The sequence below is a fragment of the Dromaius novaehollandiae genome, chromosome 3 (assembly GCF_036370855.1).
Source record: "Dromaius novaehollandiae isolate bDroNov1 chromosome 3, bDroNov1.hap1, whole genome shotgun sequence".
NCBI lineage: Eukaryota > Metazoa > Chordata > Aves > Casuariiformes > Dromaiidae > Dromaius > Dromaius novaehollandiae.
Window position 1 is genome coordinate 71825104 of NC_088100.1, and position 7195 is coordinate 71832298.

At 38.2% G+C, this 7195-nt stretch overlaps 1 long non-coding RNA gene across 1 annotated transcript; it reads right to left on the reverse strand.

The window, feature by feature from the left end:
- Positions 1 to 881: 881 nt before the first annotated feature.
- On the reverse strand, positions 882 to 5695 carry LOC112989873 (uncharacterized). The gene is made up of 3 exons (XR_003260935.2): positions 5617 to 5695; positions 2141 to 2236; positions 882 to 1047 (listed from the first exon to the last, which is right to left on the reverse strand). It is a non-coding gene; the product is annotated as an uncharacterized LOC112989873 (long non-coding RNA).
- Between the last annotated feature and the right edge of the window lie 1500 nt (positions 5696 to 7195).

A 7195-nucleotide genomic window follows, 5' to 3' on the forward strand; every position in this document is an offset into this window, starting at 1 on the left:
CATGCACTGAATGGCCACTACTGTCAATGCAAATTCCACTTTCCATAGCCTTTATAGGATGAGACTGATGCCACAGCACCCAGTATTAACTACTGCTAATGAGACCTAGATATAAACAAAAAAATTTTCTCTTCAGGAATTCTGATTTATACAAGATTTTAAAATTTACTACTATAAAGATCATCTCAAAACAAAATTTAAAATTGCATTCTGATTTCAAGTTTTTAACTTATACTTACCTGGTTTATTGCCCCTATTTTCAAATCAATTAAAATAATATTTACACTAGAACTAGATTTTTGGTTTGAAACTGGCTGTGGAAAAACAAATATTTTTTCTAGTTGAGTGGATTATTTCCTCTCTCTCTTCCTTCTCCTCAGGCCTCTAAGACATCTACAAATTCTATTTCAAATCTTATTTTAATAGAGGTGCATTGACTGGAACAAAACTGCTTTAGAAGTAGTGATGAATTAGATGAACTATTTTATTTTAAATTCATCATATTCTAAAACTGTGCTTTTTAGTCTTCTAGGTAAGGAATAAATAAATGTAACCATTCTGAAAAGGCTGATCATTCTTAGAACTAGAAAACTATTATGCAGAAATCTGATCTTTTAGCAAGACCAGGGAGAAAGCTGTAGAATTTAGCCTTAAATTTAATAACAAACAAACTTGAGAGGAGGAATTATTTTCATTTTCAAGTTGAGATTTTCAAATGGGCTCAAAGACATTCAGTGTCCACTTCCCACTGAATTTCTTTGTCTTTGAAGCATCTCAGACTCTGTGTTTTCCATGCACTGTGATACTGAGTAGCAGAGACAGAAACATAGCTGATGCCCAAGCCCACTGTGTTATGAACCGTTGGAGAGAAAGAGCACTGCCAGAAGCATGAGGTGACTTCACCTTTTTGGAGGAATAGTATTAGTGTTCTGGATGGATCTGTGTCAGGAATGAGTAAGACAGCCTTGTCACATCCTGGTTTTTTTAATTGTCTTTCAGTTAGGGAGAACTTGAATGTAGCCCATGCATCTTTTTGGGACTGTATATCTGCAAGTGATGAATAAAGAAGAACATTGATAAAGATCTTAAAGTATCAAATATCCCAAAAAACATTAAAGGCACCAGTGGAAACCTATCAAAGGCATTAGCAGCCCCAAAATCTTCCCAGCCTCCTTGATTTACTATCTGTGCCAGTTATCAAACATTCCAAATGAAGAGAATGAATCAGTTCAGAACAGCTCAAAAGAAACCCAAACATACAAAATCCTTGTTCTGAAAAGTAACAATGAAAAGGATGAAGAATGTAGATCATTAGTACTTGTCAAATCAACATACAAAGAAGTAAGATTATAGGCTATTCCCACAGCATAACAGAACCTGAAACCAACACTTTCCTTTATCAGGAACTTTCTTCACAAAGGAAACTACAGAAAAATGTATCAGGAGGGATAGCTCACACAGCTTTATAACAAATGGACTGTCCTAACAGAGGACAACTTGCCCTACTCTCAGGTAGTGTATGTATGTGATGTTACTCTTGGTTTGGTTTCTGTTGATGTGCTCTGCTGAACTCTATGTGCCTAGATAACACATTTTTCTGTGGGTAAAACTCTTCATCTTTATTATGTGGCATTTTGTTATATTTATTGTGATCTGTAATTATTTTAACAATGCCTGTAGTACGGAGACAAGAGGGTTTTCCTGTCAAGTGATGGTCTACATCCAGAAGATGTACTGAGAAATAATTCTATTTACACTTAATTAACTATAATTGCCCTTTGATTCAAAAATTAGTCTGACTGCAACAGTTCTTGATTTAAACCAAACTGCTCTCTACACATGTGGATAAGATCATTACTATGGTAACAGAACACCTGGGGTAAACTACTGATCGTTGGGAAAAAAGGCTTTGCCAATGACTTCAGGAGGACTGGTATTTAGTCTTCTGCCATGCAGGACAATAGATAATGAGGCTTTTAAAAAAATATTCTGGCTCATCTCTGTTCTCTTTTAGACTTTTTCCCTGGTGAGTTTGCTGCCTGTCACAGAAAAACCTAAGCTGATTCTTACCGAAGTAAAAAAAGAAAAAACCTGTAACTTTACACCACGTGCTTCCTTTAAAAGAAGATAATGTGTTTACCATCTCTGTGCTTCCTCATCTTGCTTCAGCTTCATCACTTTGGCTTATCTCCCATACATCCTGGTATCCTGATATTTGCAAGTTCAGTAGTTTACGCTGAAAACAGTATAGTAAAAATATTTTTTCATTACATAGAGAGAATTTAACATGTGCTCTGTATTATTATCTTTTCCTGCAACAAGAAACAAGGACATATGAACTTACATCCTTTGGCACTTCGCTGATACAAAAATATACCATCTTACTTTTGAAAAACAGTTCAGTTGAGTCAATTTTCTGAACGAGTTTCACACAAATGAGAGTGTATGTATGTTCCTGATGTAAAACCCAGATGCACAAGTCATCTCTCACTGACGAGAATGCAAGACTAGCCAAAGTCTAAGCCTCAGGGAGCAGAACAGTGCTGTGTAAAACATGGATAAATAAAACAGGATTACAGTAACAATATTAATGCTAAAATAATACTGGCGAATTTCTAGTAACTTGAGGCATGATCTAGATGCTAGATAGACACAAACTTGTAGATGCTTAGGAGACTCACAAACACTCAGCCCAAAACCTGACCAGCTATTACAGCTTTGGCCATATTTCTGCTGTTGGTAAACTCATTGCTTCTAATTACAAAATGTTTAAAGGGCTGTGCTTCTCAGCAAAGTATATGCAAAGAAGCAGAATCTTTTTATGCTGCGTACCTACTCTCTGCTCTCGGAGCAGCCATGCTGTCTACAGAGAATCATTCCAAAAAACCATGGACAGTCAGTACAACAAAGATGCTGTTTCTTATTCATCAGACCTCAACTCTGCCTCACCAGTGTCACAGGTAAAATTGCCATTAATGCAACAAGGATCAAATTGCTCACATTCAGTGAGTCACTTCTAGGAAAATTCATTGACATGGTAGGGGTACTGCTGAGGAGGTAGTTGAAGGCAATGATGATACGTGGCTGGATGGCCTGGTGTGAGTAATTTGAAGGTGATTAGTTGTCCAGGTGTCCCTCCGTGGGTCCCCTGGCCTGCAGAACCTGTCTCAAGCAATGAGAGACCAGCATGGTCTTGGCTGTCATCTCTTAGGCTTAATAGAGGATTGGTAGTTTAAAACACAATCATTACAACAATTAATAATATTAACAGGTGCTGAAGGGCAATAACCACACAGGGCTATTTCATCCAGTTATAGTCTTTTTTGCATGTTAGTAAATAAATATTTTGTGTTTTGACTATTTCCATTTTTTGCCATTTTAGAAGCAAACAGCACTCAATCCAACTGTCCTCTGAATTACTACTACTTCCATCATTGCTGGGATAATGATGCTGGTTTCCTAAGTAGCTCCTGACTTTGACCTGATGTTCTGGAGCAGGCATTCTGCATACCTGTTGGAAATTAAAACTTGAGTTCTGGGTTCTCAGTCCATCCAAAAGTCAGATCCCAGAAGTCTCCATCTAGAGAATGCTTTGGCCTACATGAATTATCAGTAAAACCTGTAGCAAAGCCACAGGCCTAAAGCTCTTATCTCAAAGAAAGTAAAAGGAGAAAAGGTGGATACTTATTCATCTTCGTTCTGCTTTACCATTGTGGCCTGCAGGGAAAAGCAAGCTCTACAGTTGCTCTGACTATGCTATTCTTCTTTTTTGCATAATCTCTCTTACTGCCAATGTTCATCATCTTTCTCATTTCTGCAAACTTTCCACTAATGTTTGTTCCTCAGTTATCAGCACAGATCCTGACTGAATCCATCCCATAGATTCACTAATATTAATTTTGCCTTTCCTTGGCATGTAATTTATGTGAGCATTTGGGATTTACTGGTTGCAGAACATGCCCAGAAAGCACAAAATACCCAGACAGGTGTGAGATACCAAGATGAAAGAGAAGTAAAACCCAATTTCTCCTAGTCAAAGACTGCAATTTCTACATAGGCAGGTTACAGCCTCCTTGTGGAGCAGAAGAAAAGGAATGCTAGTGACAGAAGTAACGAGGGAGAGATCACCATCTCACTGCTTTATGAAGACAATGGAAAGAGAGGAATACTGTGATGGGATTTCCTTTTTCAGTGGCTGTCATAAAGCTATGATTATCACAGAGATAATGAGATATAAAAGGTCATGCTGCTGATCTGAAAAAAAACCCAACTCCACAATCAAAAATTAAAATAAAAAAGAGATTAAAAAGTTTATGTCAGAGCTCATTTGCAGATAGGTGAGCTTGCATACTTCTTCCTAGAATGCTAATCTCTATTTTATTTATTTTTGTTAAAGAGATTTCAAAAATTCCACTTCAGCCATGTCTCATCATGTCATAATTATTCATCTTCATGAAGGCTTCTAACAGCCTCTGGTTACAACATAGTGACATTTGCTAATAAATTATAAAGTGAAAGGATAATTAAGTCTCTATTCCCAATTAATCTTTGGCCTCTTAGCCAAATTTAGTTCCAGAACTAATGTGTCCACTAGTCCACAGGGAGCTAGATTCCAATAATCAGTCCACCTCACTTTGCCCAGGAAATAATCAGCAGATCTGAATACTTTCTAGTTCCTACCAAACAGAACAAGCCTCAAAGAACATTTGGAAAGGGAATCTGAAGTATTTTCTTTGAACTCTCTGCTCTTCCTTAGTGGGAGAGCAGACCAAGGAATGCATTAGCATCTTCAAATGCAGACAAAGGAAAAGTTGTAATGAGAATATGTTTATACATTTTTGCCTCAGACTTGCTTTGGAGCAGAATCTCATGTATTTTTTATAGACCTCTGGCTAATGCCTACTGACATAAATAGAAAGAGTCCATTGACTTCATGGCTGTTGGTCTGTATGCTAAGGTCAGGAGGCAGCATGTTATATTAACAGCAGGGAAAACCACCAGAAACCTTTGGACCTGTTATAATACAGTAACCAGATTATTTTTTTAATTGTAGGTGTACAAGGACCAGAAGTAGGTGTCTTTATGGAAAATCCAGTTTTGTGGAGACTAGTCTAATCTGGATCAATCATTTATAAGCACAAATGTTTTGCGTTTGTTTAAACTCAGGTATCTGCAGCATCTATGAACATGTGTTCTGTCTCATGCAGACAAGGTCAGAGAGATGTTTTAGGTGTCAAGGGGAAAAGTTCTCACATTTCTGGAATGGTTGAGGGAAGATTTATAAAGTTTTTACTGGCCTGAAGGAAAGAAAGAAAGCAGAAACATCTGCCAGAGTCATGAGTGGATTGTTGGCTAAATTCATTCAGCAGGGGAAGTCTGAAATAGATCATCTCTGCCTTCAGCAGTAGGCATTAGTGGAGTCATCAAAAATAATTACTACAGAGGAGTCCAGGATATCCCTATAGAGAATAAAACCAATCTGAAAATGAAAAATAATTCAACAAAATATGGATAGAGAAGCCAGCACTTCTTATACTTCTGGGCTCACAGAATGTACTAAGCTCTTATGAAATAAGAATAGAAATACTTTTGATTTGAATCTGGAATAGTACTTACAAACATGCCAAGAAGAAGAGGTGAAATCACAGACAGCATAGGTGGCTGTAGATCCTCCTGTGGATTGTACTGCTGAGAACTTCTGTGGTAAGTATCTATGCAAAGATACAGGCATGGACTTCAAACACTGATCCTGCTTGTGATGTTTCTAACATTGTGTTCTAGATCGAAAAACTTACCTGTACTAAGAGTAGCAAATGTCAGGAAAAAAAAAAAGAAAGGTTCAAACAGTTGAATAGCAGCAACAGAGTTGCAAATTAAAACAGCTCTCTGCTTTTTAGGTTTTGAACAAGATCAAAAGGAGACTTTGCAGTTCCCAGGATGAACTGTCACTACCACGTTTGTGTGAGCAGCTTGGCACTATCCTATAAACATAAAGAACACCATAGGAACAGTGACATGTCCATTTCCCACAACAGTTCTTTTTTTCTCCTCATAAACAAACCCAAGGCTGCACATATTCTTCAGAGCCACGGCCTCTCCTCAAGAGCTCACATGAAAGCACTGTGACTGTGTTTTGCATTAGCTTACTTCTAACACCAAAACAGCCTCCGGATTCCCAAAGCACATACTGTAAAAACCCTCTTCTGGCAGCAGTGTGAGCAGGGTCACAGGTGGCCCATGGCTAGAGGCTAGCTCCAGGTGCATGGAGGCCTGGGGCACAGAATCGGACCCTCAGGCTGTCCGCTGGGGTGGGAAGACCTCTCTGATGTATCTTGCTGATGGCAAGCATTCCTAAAGACGCGCTTCGCTGGGGAATATGGTAAAGGTTCTCTGTTAACCCAAGGGTGTGCTCAGTGAGTCTTCATTCAAGCAGTTCAAGCATCTGGGATAGGCTAAACCCATAGCCAGAGTTGCTTGTTTAAATTTGGGTGTTAAAACCCGGGCCCTCTGACTTCATTATCGAGTTTTCACAGTTAAACTGGTCAGGCCCTACACACATGTAATCCTTCAGGGCTGAGGAAAATTAATTTATCCCACTTTAATGATGGTCAAATTCTCAAATCAAATGTTATATGAAAATTATTTTAATTCCTCCCTCTCTTTTGGGGGGGCTGTTCCTGTACAATCCCTTCATTGCTACTATTACAGGGAACTATTTTACCTTGAAAATGGCAGAAAGTATGATATAGGCTAATATAAAGTACTTTGGAGCATGAAAGGTATTCAGAATTATTTTTTGTAGTCTCTGCATTCTCTGTCCTCAGCATGTGAAATAAATAATGAAAAATACCACAAGCTCACTGTAGCAATTTTTGCAAGAAAAATCCATTGTGCCAATTACGCAAAATTAGGTTCTCTTTTTCTTCATTCTGATCTTTGCAAAATTTCCCACTTGGCCTTTCTTCTTCTGTGAACAGTAGTATCTTTCCATGAGAAAATAGTATTCTGTGTGAGATTCTAGGGTATGAATGACAGATGTATATTTTAGATGACTCTATGCCCCCCTTTCCCAGTCCCCAAGGTGCTTGTCATCTTTCCAACAGAAATCACCAAGAACTCAGATATGCTGTCAAAATATCACATGCATTTCCCTCCTCACCTACTTTTCTCTGAACATTCTAGGTTCAAAATCCCT